This window comes from Dasypus novemcinctus, chromosome 22 (genome assembly GCF_030445035.2).
Source record: "Dasypus novemcinctus isolate mDasNov1 chromosome 22, mDasNov1.1.hap2, whole genome shotgun sequence".
Taxonomy (NCBI): Eukaryota; Metazoa; Chordata; class Mammalia; order Cingulata; family Dasypodidae; genus Dasypus; species Dasypus novemcinctus.
In genome coordinates, this window is record NC_080694.1 from 38846505 (window position 1) to 38866856 (window position 20352).

Below are 20352 nucleotides of genomic sequence, written 5' to 3' on the forward strand. Positions count from 1 at the left end.
CTTTGTAGATAACTTTTTCAATTATCATAGGAAGTCAAAAGATAAAGAGTATTCTCTTTGATTCCCCTAGCTTTTCCTATACTTTGAAGTATCTCACCAATGCTACATTGCTTGAAAAAAGTGCAGGACATGAAAATCTGACGATGCTGATTTTTAAGCACTTGATGAGCAGAAATATCTTGAAACATGTCTGTGTCCCATCAGGAAAGTACAAACACCCCAAGAGAAACCCAGGGAGAAAGAAACCCAGGGCAGCCCCCATGGATGCCAGGAGCTGGGCCCACAGAGTAGCCAAGAGGCAACAGCTCCTTCCACCCTAAAGTTCTGCTCTTCTTGCTTGTTGAGCTCAACTTCCTAGCCACAGAATGAAAGAGAAGCCGATATTTGTGAGAGAAACACTCAGGACCTAAATATGCAATGACTGTGGGAAGCGGATGTGGCTCAACTGATAGAGCGTCCGCTACCACATGGGAGTCCCAGGGTTCAAACCCAGGGCCTCCTGACCCGTGTGGTGAGCTGGTCCACACGCAGCACTGCCACAAGCAAGGAGCGCCATGCAGGGGTGTCCCCCGGGTAGGGGAGCCCCACGCGCAAGGAGTGCGCCCTGCATTGAGCTGCGCCACATGATAAAAGCACAGCCCGCCCAGGAGTGGCACCACAGAAATGGAGAGCTGGAGCAGCAAGATGACGCGACAAAAAGAGACACAGATGCCCGGTGCCACCGAGAATGCAAGAGGACACAGAAGAACACACAGCGAATGGGCACGAGCGCAGACAACAGGTGCAGAGGGGAGAGAAAATAATAAAATCTTTTAAAATAAATATGCAATGACTATTGTGCAACTCACCCGAAGATCTAGTTAAAATGCTGGCTCTGGGAAGCGGACGTGGCTCAAGTGATTGGGCTCCCATCTACCATATAGGAGGTCCAGGGTTCAATTCCCGGGGCCTCCTGGTAAAGATGAGCTGGCCCATGTGGCCAGCTGGTGCCCACAGAGAACTGGCACAGCAAGATGATGCAACAAAAAGAGACACAGGAGAGACAATAAGAGACGCAGCAGACTGGGGAGCTGAGGTGGTGCAAGAGATTGAGTACCTCTCTCCCACTCCCAAAAGTTCTGGGATTGGTTCCTGGAGCTGCCTAATGAGAATACAAGCAGACACAGAAGAACACACAGCGAATGGACACAGAGAGCAGACAACCAGGGTCGGGGGATAAATAAATAAATAGATCTTTTAAAAATATGCTGGCATTGCTCCAGAGGGTCTGGGTGGGGCCTGAGAGTCTGCATTTCCATCGGGCTCCCAGGGGATGCTGCTGGGCCCAGCTTTGCTTTGAGTACCAAGGATCTCATTAGGAAGCGAAAAGCACTCTGGGCCTTCTAACTTTGGCCTCCTGGGTCCATTTCCTTCCCCATTCCACTGCATGTTCTGGATTGCTGTGAAGCCAGAGGAATCTTGGGAGTTGAAGATTCTGGGCCCCGAGGCTCCTGCTCACCTGTCCAGCCATCACCACCTGCCTCACTCTCCAGGCACATTCACCTTCTCAAGGAAACTAAACAGGTGCCTGGCTGCACCCCCATGCTTTCTTCAGTGCTCCACCCTCCACCCTCAATATTCTCCTTCCTTCCCCATTTGCTGATTTGCTCCTCACCTTTTTTTTAAAAAAAAGATTTATTTATTTCTCACCCCCCTTGTTGTTTGCACTTGCTGTCTGCTCGTTGTATGCTGTCTATGTCTGCTCATCTTCTTTGTAGGAGGCTCCAGGAACTGAATCCAGAATCTCCCATGTGGGAAGAAGGTGCCCAATCACTTGAGTTACCTCTATTCCCTGCTTATTGTGTCTGATTATGTTTCCTCGTTGTGTCTCCTCATTGCATCATCTTGTTGTATCAGCTTGCTGCACCAGCCTATTGCGTCAGCTTGTTGTCTTGTTTGTATTCTTTAGGAAGCACTGGGAACTGAACCCAAGACCTCCCATGTGGTAGGTTGGCGCCCAACTGCTTGAACCACATCCACTTCCGCTCCTAACCCTTTGAGACCCACTTCTCTAAAGCATTCCTGGGCAATGGTGGCTTCCCCTGGCACTTTTAAATACCTCTAATATAGCCCATATGACATATTGTGATATTTTACTTAAGCTTATAGGTCCCCCTCTCAACTGAATCCTCAGGAGTGGAAACTATCTTATTTATTCAGGTCACCCTGCTGCTGCACACAATGCCCATGGCATACATAGGAAAAAATATTAGCTAATAAATGGAGGAATTAGAGTCGTATCCATTCCCATCTTTCTGCTCCCATCACACCCTCTTATCGCCTTCAAAGGTCTCTGTGGCAGCTGAATTTTATGTCCCAATAAAGACATGCTCTCGATCTTAAGCCACATTCCTGGGGTGTGAACCCACTTGGAAGTAGGGCCCTCTGAAGATGCATGATTAGGTAAGGGGTGGCTCTGCTGAGTCGGGGTGGACCTTACTCCACACGACTGCGGAATAAGCTGAAGAAATTCAGATGCAGTGCCCCAGAGAAGGACCACCGGAAGGGGCCGGAAGTCAGTGGAAACAGAAGAGCAGACACAAGGAAAGAGAGCCTCATGCGACGGCGGCCGAGAGACAGGCCAGGGACCCCAAGGACAGCCGCCAGCCAGCCCCAGAACACCACCGACTTTGGGGGGAATGCATGGCCTTGTTAGCCCCCCAAACCGTGAACCTCCCACACCGTTAGCAACCTGGCAAACAAAGACTGTCTCTAAGGTCATCGACGTTTGGGGTTATAATAATAAGTGGTTTCAAGGTAATCAAACAAGAGCTGACGTTTATAGGATGCTTACTATGTGTTAGACACTGTTCTAAGCACTTTATTCTCACTAAAGCATTTCATCTTTTTTTTTCCCCCTTAGGAGGTACAGGGCATTGAACCCAGGTCCTCAAACATGGGAAGCAGGTGCTCAGCCACTAAGCTATATCTGCTCCCCAATGAGAGCTGGTTTTTTCTTGTTTTTCTTTGTTCATTTTTAGGAGGTACTGGGGATCGAACCTGGGGCCTTGTACGTGGGAAGCAGGCGCTCAACCACTTGAGCAACATCTGTTCCCCAAAGCATTTCCTCTTCATGATGATTTCTACCACCCTGTGAAGTTATCATTGTCATTATCATACCCATCTTAAATATGAGGAAATGGCAGCCCAGAGGAGGAAGTTAAGTTGGCTTAAGTCACACAGCTAGGGAGTACTTGCATCAGGATCGGAATCCAGACTGAATGCTATTTAGAACAAGGATGAGTCTTTGGCAGTATCAATAATAGGACAAATGAATCACAGCTCTGTTCTGTCCTCCCGTCGCTCTTCCACCCTCCCCTACGTACAAAACAAAGAGCCCTCAGTCAAGTTCTTTCTCCATCCTGGACTCAGGCGGAAGCTGGACTAGGCCCTGGCGTGCACTCCGTGTCGTCGCACAGCCTTCCTTTCGGGTCACTGGAAATGCTGTGCGTGACGACCTGTCTGCACACGGGAAGGGAAGTGGGGGTTCAAGGACACTCACAACCAAGGTGAGGGTGTGCAGATGCTGTGAGCATCTGTGGCCGCTTCCACAGCCACCTCTTGTCAATAATTGAGCCATTTGGCCACCAAGACTTGACTTTCGCATTTCACAAGGTGGACCTCTTAACCACAGCTGTTCTTGGTCTAGGTGAAGCACCTGCATTCACCGTAACCGAGGGGGCTCGTAAAAGCCAACCCTTCCTTAGCTGCCACTACCCCAACAGGGGCCTTCTGAGAACTCTGAGCAGACTGAAAGTCCAGGAAGGGGCTGACTTCCAAAGCTGAGAAGTTTGCACCTAAACTCCATCTCAGCACCTGGAGAACCTACTCTTCAGGAGATTAGAATCGGAATAGGCTACATCCGTCCATCTTCTCTTTCCTGCTCTTTCTTCTTGGGGAACCCTATCCTTTACACCCCTCAGTCACATCAAACCCTGTTTGTGCCTGCAAAAGACCAGCTATTTCTACGTGTCCCTGCTTTTGCCCATTGCTCTTTTCTCTGAGTAGAATGTTCTTGCTCTGCTCCCCACATCGTCCCACCTGGTAACTATTTTACTTTGCTAAAAGCTGTTGGGTACACTATACCAGAAATAGTTTGGCTTTTAAAATGGGAATTTATTAGGTTAAACGCTTACAGTTCTGAGACCATGAGCATGTCCAAATCAAGGTATCATCCAGAAAAGCAGTCGCTGCAAGATGCAGCTGCAGGCAATCAGGCAGTGTCATCTAGAGAGGCTTCCTCTCCGAGCTCAGCCGTGGGCAGTCAGGCCTGTGGCTTGTCCCTCTCCTCTCCTCTGGGTCTTTTCTCTCTCATCCTCTCTGAGGCTTCTTTCCGTGCCTCTGTGCTCTGCTGGTTCTAGGCTCTGGGACCTCTCCCATCCTCTCAGGGTTTCCCTGCCTCTGCTGCTTCTTTCTGTGTCTGAAGCTTTTGTTCCTCCATTTACAAAGGACTCCAGTAAAAAGAAGTAAGACCCAGTCTGGGCCATGCCCTGCTGGAGGAGTGATCTAACCAAAAGACCCCATCTACAGTAGGTTGACATGTTCAGGAATGGGTTTGCTTCAAGGACATGATCTTCTGAAGTCCACCGAGCTTCAAATCGCCACGGTCGCCTTCTAACCAGCTTTCCCACACAACCCCTCGCCAAGACAGACGTGAGTTGCTCCTTCAGCACTTTATTCGCCCTTCAGTATAAAACTCATTCTACTCTGTGATAGTCTCCTCTCACTGCACCAGGAGATATGAGTTGATTTTCTTTCTTGTTCATTGTTCCAGCCCTAGGCCTTGGCACACAGTAGGAGCACAGTGAATGTTTGCTGAATTGAATACATCTGAATTTGTGTTGTCCATCTGGTAGGATTTATATCCTTACATTCGTGACTAGTCCAAAAGCCACTGGATCCTTTAAAGAGTTGTCTTCTGTCCCCCCCCACCGCTGCCTCCTAACATAAGGAGTCAAAGTGGCTCAGGAGGAGCAAATGCTGTGAGAGTAAACTCGCCCCCCGGAGAAATCCCCAGGCTTTGCTCACACATACACACAAACTCACACACACCCCTTCCCTCTACCGAATGAGATTGGGAGTAAAGGGCAAAGGCAAGGAAACTGAACTCCCTCCCCCGCCACAACCACCGACACACTCATAAGGTAAAAGCGGGCTCTCCCTAAAGCCCTACGCAAGCACTTGTGTCACATTTCAAGTGGGGACTGGTGGTCAGAGAATAGACCTCCCTGGTGCCCATGGCACAACTCCCTTCTTCCCCATCCATTCGTGAAGGGGGACTGACACCCGCCCCCCCTTTATTAGGACACTTTCCCTTCCACTTGCCAGCTTGGTCAGGGGCTACCAGGAAACGTCTACGTTTCCCTGGGAATTTTTGTAGGGGAAAACTAGGTGTGCCAAAAAGAATTTACCTATTTCTTAGTCCTTCACCAAATAGCCTCTTTCAGCCCTCCAACCTCTTCACCCGGTCGAGCAATGCCTTTTCCAGTACCCAGAGAGGCAGCCTGAGGTCACGAGGTCAGAGTTAAGATCTAGTAATTCATTTCACAGGCACTCAGTCAAGTCCAGCTCCCCACGAGGGAGCTGGCATGGAGAATCAGTTCATGCTGACAAAATTCACCAAGAGCCTGGTTTATGAACCAGAGAGCCAATGCCTTCATTTCAGAGCAAGAGACAGACTTATTCCAACGACTACAATTTTCTTGGTCAGAATGCCTAAGGACAGACTTAGGAAGCTCTAAGATGATGACTTATTGGGACCTTTGAAGATGCTTCTGGAATGTATCTGTATGAGCGGATATAGTGGAAGGGGAAAGGGAGGGGCAGGGAAAGGCCAAAAGAGAGCTCTAATAACTGGTTCATTCCTTGAACTTGTTTATAATCAAGTGTATACGTTGGAGACTTACGGCATTCGGTTCATGAGACACACACTTGGAAAAAGGATGGTGATAATCCAGTCAACAAATATTTATTAAGCACGTACAATGCATCAGGTACTGTTTCCAGCACAGGAGATAAAGACACGAATGGGTCAGATAAGAATTCTTGCCCACATGGAGTTTACGGTGGTGATCCCACCGCAGCCCAGGGAAGCCTTCAGTGCAACTTCAGGTCAGTATCTGTCTTAGTCAGCCAAAGGGGGCTGATGCAAAGTACCAGAGATCGGTTGGCTTTTATAAAGGGTATTTATTTGGGGTAGAAGCTTACAGTTACCAGGCCATAAAGCATAAGCGACTTCCCTCACCAAAGTCTGTTGCCACGTGTTGGAGCAAGATGGCTGCCGATGTCTGTGAGTGTTCAGCCTTCCTCTTCCTCTTAAGGCTCTATGGTCCCAGCTCCTTCCAGTATCAGCTATAGCTGGGATAAGTCTCCTCTCTCTCCCAGGGCTTAGTCCTCTCCAGGCTCAGCTGCTCTGCTCGCTCCACAAGGCCAGCTGTGAACTATCAGGCGAACAGCTCGCCTCTCCTCTGGGGGCCTCTGCCGTGTCTAATGGAGCCTTTCTCTTTCCTCAAGTAGCTGCGTCTCTGTGTGCTTACTTCCCAGGGCTCCAGCATCAAAAACTCCAGCTGTCTCCTCCGCCATGTTGCTTTCTGTCATTCCTACTGACGTGGCCCAAGCAAAGCCTTCATTATAATTTAATCTTCAAGTAAAAGTGAAACCTCTGAATTCAGCACGGCCTAAGGTATCCCTAGCCCAGAGGAACAGACCAGTTCACAAACACAATCAGTATTTCTTTTTTGGAATTCATGAATAATATCAAACTGCCACAGCATCCAAAAACATATTTAGCTCTTCACCAACGAGGGAGGGCACGTTGGTCAAGCACAGCGCGTGGTTGACAGGCCCTCTCCTGCCTTTCCCATCCGCCATCTTTCCCTCACACCGCGACCCCCCAAAAGTCTTTCTCCTTCCTGCGCCACGTTCCTGACTCCTTCGTAGCCAACCTTAGGCCCTCCTTCAGTACAAAAGCAGAAGGCTGAGATGACAGAGAAAAAAAATAAATTATCTCAAGTTTTCTCCCAAATCAGGTTGGGAACCTCTAGAATCCAGGGCTCACAAACGGGGACCTCCCTCGGTCAACGTGCTTAATGGGAAACAAAAGCCAAAAATAGCAAAAATCACATCTTTCGGGGGCCGCCGACTTCATCCTCCATCAGGGCGCGGCACCGCCTCCCCGTCGAAGCTAACACCAGATGGTGTTTATCAAGGAAGACGGTGAGAAGGAGCAGCAGTGTTTATTGTAAGAACATAAAAGATCCTTTGTCATTGTTTATTGACCACTCCTGACACATCAAATGGCCAGGGTGCGCTTAATCATTTTGTGGGGTAGATAGTGTTTAAAGAAAAAAATAACTCCTCCAACACCCAGCAGACTTCCACCTCAGGGCATTATCCGAAGACTTACAGTGGATAATAAATTTTGCCAGATGGCTTCATCCCTTATGAACCTGTGAGCTAGACAGCCTGACCTTCCCCGCACGACCCAGGATGTGCAGGAAATGGAAGTCTTGCTCAAACCCCCACCACGTCAAGAAATACTTGTTCTGCTTTTGTTTTTCAGCTACGTCACCATGCAGGAAAATAGGAATAGCTAACATTTATCGAAACAGTCCCACACGCTGTCCATGGATTGTCACATTTAATATTCAGATTTACGAATTGTTATAAATATCCCCATTGGAAGGCGAGTAAGCTGGGGCTCAGAAGGGTTGCGTGGCTTACCCAAGGTCCCACGGCTAATAACCAAAGGAGCTATGATGCCAAGTCAGAAGTTTGGGCACAGAATGCCAACTCTCAGGCTGGGTGTTCTTCAGCCGCCTGTGAGCCACACCGTCTGAGGTGAGCAGTTGTCCATACCTGGAAAAAGAGAGGGAGACAACCCTGCTTTCTTAGAGAGCAGCTTGTTCACCTCTCACAGGAAGGCTGAGCCCACCTGGCACACTCAGCCAGGGGAACCAAAGAGCTAGCTGGGAAAAGAACATCATCCTTACAAGCAACACGCCAAAGGGACAAACAGACGCAATTGATCTTGACGTTTCCCAGACAGACACTGTTAGGAAATAGGATCAGAAATCCAAGTTCTGCTATTTCTAGATTACTCTTTGGCAAACTGAACCCCTGAGCCTCTCATGGAATACTTCAATCCTTCTGTATTTTGTCAAACCTGAAGCTGACTCTACCCTCTTTGAAATGTTCGTTTCCCCCCAACTCTCTGAAAAAGTTGTTTTTAGACAATTTGAATTTTGCTTCTCTGGTGAAACCCCTTAATGAAGGACGAGCTATCTAATTGGTGACAGGATATTCTAACATTTTACTAACAAAAACCCATCATGGATTTTATGGTTTTTCTAATTTCTCTAAACTTTTGTTCTGTTCCAAACATTTGACTCTATCTTCTGTTTGCCAGGGCCATAGGGTTGCTTGCAGACCACTTAGCATGGAAAATACAGACAACTATCTCTCACCTACTACATTTCAATATTCACTTTGGAAAGGAGAAAACTTTTGAAAAAATTAGAATTGAGGGAAACGGACTTTGGCCCAGTGGTTAGGGCGTCCGTCTACCATATGGGAGGTCCGTGGTTCAAACCCCGGGCCTCCTTGACCCGTGTGGAGCTGGCCATGTGCAGCGCTGATGCGCACAAGGAGTGCCGTGCCACGCAAGGGTGTCCCCCGCGTGGGGGAGCCCCACACGCAAGGAGTGCGCCCGTGAGGAAAGCCGCCCAGCGTGAAAAGAAAGAGCAGCCTGCCCAGGAATGGCGCCGCACACACTTCCCGTGCCGCTGACGACAACAGAAACGGACAAAGAAACAAGACGCAGCAAATAGACACCAAGAACAGACAACCAGGGGAGGGGGGGGAAATTAAATAAATAAATAAATCTTTATTTTAAAAAATTAGAATTGAATTAAGGTTTGGGAGAAGCACTTTTTCTTTTCACTCTTTTTTAAAAATTTTTTAAAATAATTAAAAAAATTTTTTTTAACTTTTTAAATTTTTTTTAATTTTAAAACAATACAACAATAGTTTGGGAGAAGCACTTTTCCTATTTACTCTTTTTTTTTAATTTTAAAACAATACAACAATAGTTTAAATGAGGCATAAAGGTTCACCTTAACCTAGCAGATAAGCTTTTTCTTTTCCGTTCCAGACACACAAATAATTTCACACACCTGCAGTCCTATCCTGTGCATTTTCAACCTTGTCAACTAAAAATATAACTTACTTTTGTATAAATTATTAATAAGGGTTTGCTCCTTCTCCACCCAGCAGTACCTAATAGAAGGGCATTTTTTTGCATGATATCCTTTTTCAGAATTAATATTTGCACAGTGCATTTAACTTTCTCAGAATGCTTCTACACACATTATCTCATTTAATCCGTACAGTAATTCAAGGAGGTCTTACTGTTTCTCTCAATGCGTCATACTGCAGTGAACAAGTGTCAGCAAACTTTTTCTGTAAAGGCCTTGCAGGTCACGCAATCTCTGTCACAGCTACTGCACTCTGCTGTTGAAATGCAAAAGGAGTTACAGACCAGATGCCAATGTCTATGTCTGTGTTTCAATAAAACTTTATGTACTGGCACCAAAAGTTGACATTCACCTCATTTTCACGTATCACACAATATCATTCCTCTTTTGATTTTTTTGTCAGTGTCTTACACGTGTAAAACCTCCTCTTAGCTCATGGGCAGTACATGAAAAGGCAGCCAGCGGAATTTGGTCCCCAGGCCACAATTTGCCAACCGCTGGTGTAAAACATATTGGAAGGGGGAGGGACCATTAGCAAGCCCGGAATTAATTGCAGCTTCTTTCGGGGCAGAAGACTCCCCTGCTTACAGAACCTATGATACGGGAGCTGAGAGGGCTACAGTCCAGGCATTTTGACTCCCAGAAGTGGAGTTCCACCAAAAGGCGATGCTTAAAATAAAAGCAAATCAGAGGCCAATTAAAGAGATAACTGGAACAACTGCTCAGCTTTGCACTGCAAGGCTGGAACACCCAGTGCTGGTGGCTCAGGCTGCTACTTCTTATGCAGACAGCTCTTGGCATGCTTTCAGAGGGCTTGAGAAACGATAACTGGTTAGGCAGAAATAGTTCCAAGAAATAGCACAGTGACTTTTGCTCTGCTACTTCCTCACACTACTATAATTTAACTCCTCCTCTGCCTTAGTTGGAAAACCCACCGAATGAGGAAATTGGGGCTTGCTGTGGTAACTTTTATAATAGTTTCATTCTTTGTGCCAGCTTGACCAGTCCAAAATTAGGATGTAGCCCTGAGGCAGGGCAGTTGTGTGTGTGTGTGTTTTTTTCCAGGTAAGTGCGTGGTTGCATAGTTACCACAGCAACACAGTTCGGCTCTCTGCCTTCCTTCCGTTTGCTTGAACTCCTTGTTTTCTTTGCCCCCTTTTCTTCGGCCTTCTCCTGTTTCACTAGGAACAAAGCTTTGGCTGGGGGTAGCAGGGGTAGCAGTTGAGCTAGCCTGCACGCCCCTTCCCTTTTCGTAATCAGACGTGCTAAAAGTTGGAGCAGAGACGCTGGCGGTGGGCAGGCGTGTGTGTATGTGCTCACGTGCCTGAGTCTGTGTAGAGAAAGGGGAGACAGGGTTGAATTCTGGGGGATTAAGGGGAACAGAACTAGGCAGGCAGAGTTGGGCATGACGGGCATATGATTTCCTGGGCTGTAGGTTTCATATCGCCACGTGGGACAAGGACACTCTTTGCACCTTCCTCTTCTCTGAACCACTGCCCCCTGGCTTCCTTGCTGGCTGCCCCGGGGCCTTCCCATCTGGACAAAAAGCCCTGGGGACCAGTCGCAGCATGAGCCCAGCCCCAGCCCCATCTATGCTCCTGTGCTCCGCGGCCCAGCTCCCTTCCAGAGCCTTCCACCTGCGTGGCGGACAGGCAGGTGTGACTGGGGGCGTGAGCGAGTGTCCATCCGGCGCCCGGGGAGGTCTGGGAGCCCCTGGAACGGGCCTGTTGACTCTGTTGACCGCTGGGCACTGCTGGGCAGCCGGCACCTAGCAGAGTGCCTGGCTCGGGGGACAGAGCTCCTCAAATGATGCTGAGTGAACGAGCTGGGTGCTGGAAAAGTGATATATAAACTTGTGATTTTTAACAAAGAGTGTTCACTGGCCACAGAAGCGTGGCCACCCTGCCGCAAAAGAGTCATCTGACCTTCTGAGTTGGGGGTGTTGGGATCGGTTTACCTATTTGTCCACGTTCAATATGAATGGAGGTACCCGTTGTGAGAGTACGTGGCTTTCCCAAAATCCTCACGCTTCCACGAGGTGGGTGGACAGTGAAGTCTACCCAATGCAGTGTTACGTTCCCTGCAAGTCTTAGAAGTGTCCCAAGAAGTGAAATAAGTAGCAAACCAGCAAGTCCAAGAGTTGTGAGGCCTATTTCTGCCCACCAGGCAACCACTCTATTTTTCAGATTTTTCACCCCTACCTCAGCAAAATGTCCTTCTTTCTCACACTTCACTCCCTCACGTGAGCTGTTGTCTGACCAATTTTGTATTGTCGCTCTCTTCAGGCATTTTTTTACCTTTTTTGCTTTCAACAAATATCTATTTGGCATCTCCTCTCTGGCAGGCACTGAGCTAAGTTCTAGAGGGGGAAACAAAGAGGAAAAATTAGAATTCCTGCCCCGAAGAAGCTTTCAGTCAGATGGAGGAAGGAACTTATTCATTTATAGTCCACAAACTTTTATTAAGCATCTGTTAAATGCCAAGCACAACAAGATAGTAGGTTAAATGAGTTAATCAAGCCCACAGTGCAGTGAAAAAGATAAGCAAATACGCAAGCAACTGTAATACGATGTGTTACAGAGGCATTGAAACAAATGGTTCTTGGACACAAAAACATCCTTTCATGCTGGAGGTCAGGAAAGTCTTCCCAGTGTGAGTTTTTAATTGGACCCTGAAGAATGAATGTGCATGGGACACAGTGGGGAGAGGGAAGGAAGGGGGAATGTAGAGGAATGGACTTCAAGGACCCAGGATACAGGTAGGTGAAGGCCCCAGGCCTAAAGTACCATTATTTAGATCACAGCAGGTAAATACAGGGTTAAGACAAAGCTGGCAGAAAAGAAGTGAAGGGGGTGCGGTGCTAAAATTAAAATTGGCACTATAGCCCCATGGAAAACCATGGAAGGCCCATGGGTTAAAGAAGGATGACTGAGGAAGGGGGAAGAAAAGGAACCAAGAGGACTAGCAAAAATCTAAGCTTGAATTCCAATGGCCAGTCCATGTTTTGATTCCCACTCGAACGTCCTTCCCATCACACAAGTTGAGCAGGACAAGGACCGCGAAGAGGCCACCAAGCTCTGCCCATTGAAAGCAGCCGGGAGCTTCCAGAGAAGAAGGAGTAAATGGGCGGTGGGATGAACAGAGCTAGGAGGAGAGTGGCCTGCGTTCCCAGCAGGGGCTGTGTCTCACTGATCTGTGTATCCCAAGGGTCTTGCAAAGGAGGGAGGAGCTCCCTGAGAAGACTCATGCCGGGAGCTTCCAGAAAATGCGCTCCCTGTTACTGAGAGCAACAGATGCCGTGCCCCTTGCACTCCTCCTTGGGTGGGGTGGCCAAGACGGCTGCCTCCCCGTCACCCGCCATTGTGCTTCACGAGTTTCAAAGCACTGGGCTCCGTTCTCTCCCACACCACTGACTTTTGGAGCCGAGGTGGATGGGGAAGTCCTGCTGAAATGACTAATCAGCAGAGTTCACTGGAAAGACAGGCCCTGGTAGAAGTTAAAATCAGGCACAGTGACATCACGGCAGCTCAAGAAAGAAAGGACCATTCATGGTGACAGGTGTGTGACATTTGCAGCTCTGAGGTTTATTAACAAAGCCTTAGCCCCAGAGCATTCCTACTTGTCTGTCAAATGAACATCTGAAAACAAATGAATTCCACAAGCCTGTATACATGCCGACCACAGTTATTGAGAAGCAGGGTTTGTATTTTACATTTGTCCTCCTTCTTAAATGAAAAAGACTTCCACTCACTGCTGCTTGCAGTCCAGTCTCTACTATTTTTTGAAATGGCTACACAGTAAAACATAGTTGATAAATATTCAAATAATAAAATAAAGCAAACACGTTGTTACTAGGCATTCACCCCAAATCCAAGAACTATTAAAGTAACTTGGAGGGGGGGTGAAAAAAAATTCCAGTGCATCTGAAGCCCCGGAATATGTGATATTGAATATAACTTATTCACATAATTTCATTTTTTTTGAAATGTAGCCTAATAACTTTATAGTGAAAAAAATGCCTTTGGTATTTATTACCTTGTGTTCTAGTTGTCTGGATGGGGTTATGAAGAAGAAGAGAAGAGAAAGTGAAACAAATTTTACGCCATCTGACCATCTCTAATTGTAGACGAGGATAATGAAAAATTAGAATGGCACCATGAAAGAGCTACGAACACCAGGGGACAGAAACACAGAGAGCAGCAATGTAATGTTAAGCAATATTAAAACAACATTTGGGGGAAGCAGATGTGGCTCAAGTAATTGAGCTCCTGTCTACTATGTAGGAGGTCCAAGGTTTGATTGCTGGTGCCTCCTGATGAAGGCAAACTGGCCCAAGCGGAGAGTTGGCTCATGCGGAGTCCTGGCCTGAGCAGAGAACTGGTCCATGTGGAGCACTGGCCCAAGCAGAGAGCTGGTGCAGCAAGATGACACAACAAAGAGACACAGAGGAGAGACAATAAGAGTCACAGCAGACCAGGTTGCTGAGGTGGTGCAAGAGATCGAGCACCCCTCTCCCACTCCGGAAGGTCCCAGGATCAGTTCCCTGTGCCACCTAAAGAGAAGACAAGCAGACACAGAAGAACACACAGAGAGATGACACAGAGAGCAGACAACAGCAGGAGGTTGGGGGAGTAAATAAATAAGTCAGTCTTAAAAAAAAAACATTTGGGAGAGAACACTCATGGTTATTTCTGCCCATGTGCCAATTGCGTTTGCACTTGCTGTGTCTGTCTTTTTTGTTTCTTTAGGAGGCACCAGGAACAGAACCTGAGACCATCCAATATGGGAGGGAGGTGTCTAATCACTTGAGTCTCCCGTTTCCTGCTTTATTGTGTCTCTCATATTTTTCTTCTTGTGTCTCTTGATGCATCAGCTGACCGTGCCTGCCTGTCAAGTCATCTCACTGTCTTACTCACTTTCTTTTGGAGGAACTGGGAACCTCCACTCCCTGCTTTGTTGTATCTCTCATTACGTTTTTTTCTTGTGTCTCTTGTTGCATCACCTTGTTGCATGCAGCTCGCCGTGCCATCTGTTTCACCAGCTTGCTGTCTTCTTTAGGAGGCACTGGAAACTGAACCTGGGACTTCCCATATGGTAGGCAGGCACCCAACTGCTTGAGCTACATCTGCCTCCCAACAAATGGCTTTTATAAAATTTGTACCTATTACAAAGTGTTAATAATGGAGTGGTATGTGGGAAAACCACATCTAATGTAAACTGTGGGCTATAGTTAACAGTAGTGTTTTAATATTTTTTCATCTGTTGTAATAAAGTTACCACAGTAATGCAAACTGTCAACAATAAGGGGATAGCGTGGGAAAGCTGTATTTTTTACATGACTTTTCTGTAAACCAACAACTTCTCCAAACAAATTATAATAATTTAAAAAAAAAAATTATGCTCAATGGAAGAAGCCAGAAAAAGTTACACCTATTCAGCCTCCCACCTGAAGCGAAGAGATTGCATCACTGTATCCATGCCAACATTATCATTTTTAATGTTTATTTTTAAGTATTGTTACTTTTTAATCTTTGCTAACTTCAAAAGAACATATATGCTCATTTTAAAGAGGCATATCATTATAATGTTAATCTGCATTTCTTTGATTCTGAACAATGCTGGCCATTTTTGGTCATTTGTAGTCCTGTGACTTTTCTGGACATGCGCTTTTTTTGGGGTGGGGAGGGAAGGGGCAGGTAGTGGTAAGTTTCCTTAAGGATGTAGTTGAACTCCATAATTTCATTCATTCATGATTTACCGTGTTAGGCACAGTTATCTAGGTGCTGGGAAATGTAGTCGTAAAAGTTCTTCCTCTCAAGGAGTTTACATTCTAGGGATAGTCACGAGATTTATGCCAAGATTGAGCACCTGCTTCCCACATACGAGGTCCCGGGTTCAATCTCACGTCCTGGAATCTAAAAAAAATAATATTTTAAGGATATTAATATGTGGCTATCTATTTTTTTTATGTCTTTCCTTGCATTGTGGCACCATGCGATAAACTCTGAGCATAGTGCTTAGCTGTCACAAATCTGAGTTAACTGGGCACGCTCAACACACACATTCACTCCTTCCCTCTCTCTCCATCTCCTCTCTCTTTCTCTCGCTCTCTCATTCCTCTCCTTAAGCAGCCAACAGCCAAGGTTGCCCCCCAAAAATCTCCCAAAAGTCAGTTACTGACCTCCCACTACACTTCTCAAAGCTTTTATGCCGAGGCCCCATACTCCTTCCCCCGCCAAAGCAAACCACTGAATAAGAAAAATTCTAGGCTCTCCAAAATCGAAGCCTCAGAATCAGCCGGTTCAGGAGAGAGTCGGCGCTTTCATAATCTGGCAGAAACAAGAAAGCAAATCAGGAAATGGTTTTATTCCAGGGCCCTGGGGGCACAGAGGCTCGGCATGCTGTGACTTAAGGATTCCAGTCCCATCCAAACCCCCTTCTTCAGACCGGAGGAGCTGCAGGTCGCTGGTAAGTGGTCACTCTACACAAGAATCCGTGTGGTCACCCACGACAACACAAGGCGTGTGTGTGTGTGTGTGTGTGTGTGTCCTGTAAGCAGGCTGCCTCCACTACAGAATTTTGCAATCCCAGCGTTTATTCCTTCTGGCTCGCCTGTGGGTCTGTGCTCCCCCAGTGCTGCTGCGGTGACATCCGTCAGCTGCATCCCCCCTACCCCCCCGGAAGGGCCACAGCGTCTCCTCCTACCCCCACCACCACCGTCCCTCCCGCGCCCACCTCCCTTCGCTCTCTTGTCCTCGCTGTCGCCTCCTCCCAGCCGCCCCTGTCCCCTGCCCTGTGCACTGTGCGCTGCCTTCCTCGCCCACCTCTCCTCTACCCCCCGCGCCTCTCTGTAAGGCGCCTTCCTCTGGCCTGCTCTCACTCCCCACGGTGCCACGGCCAAGCCACGGGCGGTTGACCTTCTCTCTGAGTCCCAGGGCAGCTTCTAGGCCATTCGACGGCCCTCTCTCCATGCCGTCCCTGCACGTGATGACGAGCGAGGAGTTCCCACTGCATTCCCAGGCCTCGCTCAACCTAGCCCCGTCCCCGCTTCCCTCTCTCCAACCCTAACTCTTCAAAGGTCCTCTCTCTCCAGAGACCATCTGTCCCCTGGAGCTCCCAAAACTCCCGATCTTTGGTCTCACCAGGTCCCCCCCTTGCTCAAGCCCTCTGGAGCTCTGTCAGCCCTTGACCGCCTTCTGGCTACACTGCCTTCCCACCCTGCCTGGAATCCACAGTCCAGTGTACACACTGCCCTTTCCAGAACCCTGTATCCCTGTGCCAGCGCCACCACTTGGCCGGTCAGGCTGGTCCAGCGAGACCATTTTCACGGCTCGTGTGGATGGGTCAGTGCCCACAGCAGGCCTGCATTCTGTAAATGTCCATCATTTCCTCCACCGGCCATCTCTATGCCCCAACCCCAGCTCCTTCTAGGAGCGCCTACCCCGTCCTGCCAGAAAGGGGGGGCTCAGCCTCTGACCTGCCCTCTGGCCAAAGGCGACTGGACCAGGGGTGGACCCCTGTGCCGTGGTGACCCGAATCCGCACCCAGGGATGGGAGAGAGGCCTGGCGAAGCTTAGTCTACAAAGAGAGACAACCGAGCAGGCCCGCAGGAGATGTCAGAGGGGGCAGGGAGCTGCCAGGCGCTTTCCCCGTTCCCATGATGTCAGCCCTCCACTTCCTTCAGTTGGCTTCCCGGAGCGCGCCCTGACACCCTGGAACCAAACCCCCGTGACTTCCCCTAAGCACCCTTTTGTTTCTCGCCACCAGGCCATCCCTGACTAAGGCATCTTTCAACACAGCCGCCGGCTGCTGCCCGCCGCCCACTTTCCCGTGCTCTTCCTCGGCGGGAATCTGTCGCCCGTTTCTGTTGACGAGGTCACGCAGCGCACACAGAGCCTCCTTTTTCACTCCAACAAATGCGGCCTGGCCCCGTCCCAAAGCGAACAAGAGGCGGCCCCGGGACTTCAGCACACAGCAGGTGAGCCGGAGCGTGCCAGCGTCTCCTGCGCCTCGGCTCAGACCTGCCTGGGCTGTTTTCCTGCGAGAGTTTCCTGACAACGAGCGGGACTGGGGCTGATTCATTTGCGGGATACCCCAAAGCCCCCCGCAGCTGTGGCCACGGAGCAGGGGGGGTGCATCCCGGCGGCCGGGGCCAAGTGGTGTGTGGGAAGAGGGGTTGGGGAGTAGAAGGCGTCCAGGCCAGGAGCACCTAGAACTTCAGCATGGAGAGTGGTGGTCTCCAAGGCAGCCAAAGAGCCCAGGAGCCCGGAGCTTTCTCAGGACTGCTCAGGCCAAGGGTGCCTCTGAAACACCAAGTTCCACCCCAGGCACAAGGTGTCCCTTCAGCTCTAAGCCAAAGGACAGGTTCCCTTGCACCTTTTATGACTGCGTAAAGAGGTCCCCTTTGGAAGAAAGTCCACCTTGCTTTTCTGATATCTCAGCTATGCCGCACTTCCTAACGTCCCTGCAACTTTTCTGGGATTTTTTCTGTCAAAGGCCGTCGTTTTCCGATAGGGACGGTTGTTTCCGTCTATTTCGTGTCGTTCGTTCGTCCTTTTGCGCTTGTCCAGCCCTCGTCCGGGCTTTCCCTTCCTGCTAACACACTGGCCATCACACGGCCCCGGGGGTCTGAGCAGCACTTCCCGACGAAGGGAACTGCTCCGGCACACGTTCCCGCCTGCAAGGGGCAGGGACAATTCCCCTTTGGCCAACGTCCGCAGCTTCGAGCAGCCCTTCTGCACGTGCAAACCGCTGCGCACCTGCAGCCAGGGCTTTGTACGACGGCTCTCTGAAATAAAGACTGGCGTCCGGGCGGCGGAGTGGTTAGGGCATCCATCTACCACATGGGAGGTCCGCGGTTCAAACCCTGGGCCTCCTTGACCCGTGTGGAGCTGGCCCATGCGCAGTGCTGATGCGCGCAAGGAGTGCCCTGCCACGCAGGGGTGTCCCCCGCGTAGGGGAGCCCCACGCGCAAGGAGTGCGCCCCGTAAGGAGAGCCACACAGTGCAAAAGAAAGTTCAGCCTGCCCAGGAATGGCACTGCACACATGGAGAGCTGACACAGCAAGATGACGCAACAAAAAGAAAGACAGAATCCCATGCCGCTGACAACAACAGAAGCGGACAAAGAAGACGACACAGCAAACAGACACAGAGAACACTCAACTGGGGTGGGGAGGGAAGGGGAGAAAAATAAATAAATAAATAAATCTTTAAAAAAAAAAAAGACTGGCATCCCACGTCAAAACAGACAGATGCATGGGGGTGTTCTGGGGTTTTGGGTGGAGTCACAGAAGTGGCGGAGACTACCTGCACGGCTAGAGCCCCTCTGCTCAGGTTTGTGTAAGGGGACTAAGAAAGTGACCGTTATTGTGATTTTTTGCCCTCCACCTCTCAGGCTTGGTTTATCATGATCACAGTCAGGCTCCAGGGCCATGCAAGCAAGAAAAGAAAGCAGAGAAGGCATCTAGGCACACGTGTGGTTGGTGGAAGGGGCCCGTGGCCCAGGCACCATCCCGTGGCTTCACTTATGGTTGGAGGTCACGAACTGCACGGCGATCCTTCCTCCTGGTTTATAAGTACAGAGAGTTTATTTTCAGTCTTCTAGGCCTTCTAGTCTTTTCTCTGTGATGGTGAGGTTTGTTCTTGTCAACAACAAAATAGGTATTATCTACGAAATATTTTTTACTGCAAATAATTTAATTCTGGATGAGTGGGAAATTTTCTAGTCCTCATCTCCTTTTTTCTTTTTTAACCACTAAGGTAACTATTTTTTATTGGATTTTTGATAACTCAAAGTTTCTTTGGAACGCAGCAGCCATAGCCTTGTTACAAAACAGACTGTACCATGACAGCTCAGCAAGACTCTTCTGGTTAAGCAAACATTAAATGTCCTGTATGCATAAAGGGCTCAACCAGAAGGAAGGGCATCTGACCAGCTACGAGAGCACCACTGCTCATGGACATATTCCTTGCAAACTACTCTGTTCCTTCTGTTCCGATTCTCTGTGCATCGAGTGACCATCTGCGGGACGTTTTGGTCTGTCTCTCCGAGACCAGCCCACTGGAAGGAAGGCCTTGGCAAATGGCTGGTGTCGACCCCCACGTCATGTTCCTTCAGTGAGAAATATCTAATTTCCCTGACATACAAAGAGATGTTCCCAGGTTATTGTTAACTTAAAAAAAATATCAGTTTGGGACACAGTAAAAGCACACAATCTTGAAATGGGCACACCCTGGGATTGGACTGGGGAAGGATGTGGGGGAGGTAAGGATGGACACAGAGAAAGCACAAGGAGGCTAATGCAGTAATCCAGACACGAGGGGCCTCCAATGCCCTGAAGCTCCAGGTGAGTATGTAAATTAATTGAACTCTGATTAGTTGGACAACAGGACATTGATATTTTAATGTAGAATCGATTAAAATCCATATCTGGGTTCAAGCATACCTCTCAGCTGCATGCTTGGGACAGGATTTTAATCACCGCCATATGAGAGGGCGAGGCCGATATATCAGTCAGCACAGGCTAGGTTATTATGAACGTAACAAACAGCCCCAACAACTCTACGGAATAAACGGCAAACTTATTTCTCTCCCACTCCACGGCCCAGCACAGGCCGGCTCGCCAGCGTCGCTCCAGAACCCAGGCCTGGCAGAGGCTCCATCTCAACACACACTTCCACAGTCTCCATGGCAGCTGGGAGGAAACTTGGCAAATTTCTTTGTTGCTGCTCACATTTATTTGGCAAAGCAACACCTGTTTGACCAGTTAGTTTGTTCACATGCGTCAGTCCCCTAGATAACATTTCACCAGAAAAAATCTATTTTCAGAACTTAAGGATTTTGCCTCACTCCGTTAAGGAAATACTCTGTCAGAAAGCCCTGTCTGCAGGAGCCAGCAGGTGTGTTCTCCTATACTCCCTTCCACATATATAGGTATCAGGTAAGAACCACAGAACATTAAGCTACCCTGTGTCTGGCCCCTGGATATGCTCTGTAGGATGTACCTTGCATTTCTACAGGAATGCTTCACGGGGCAGAGTTGAATTGCAAAGCCAAC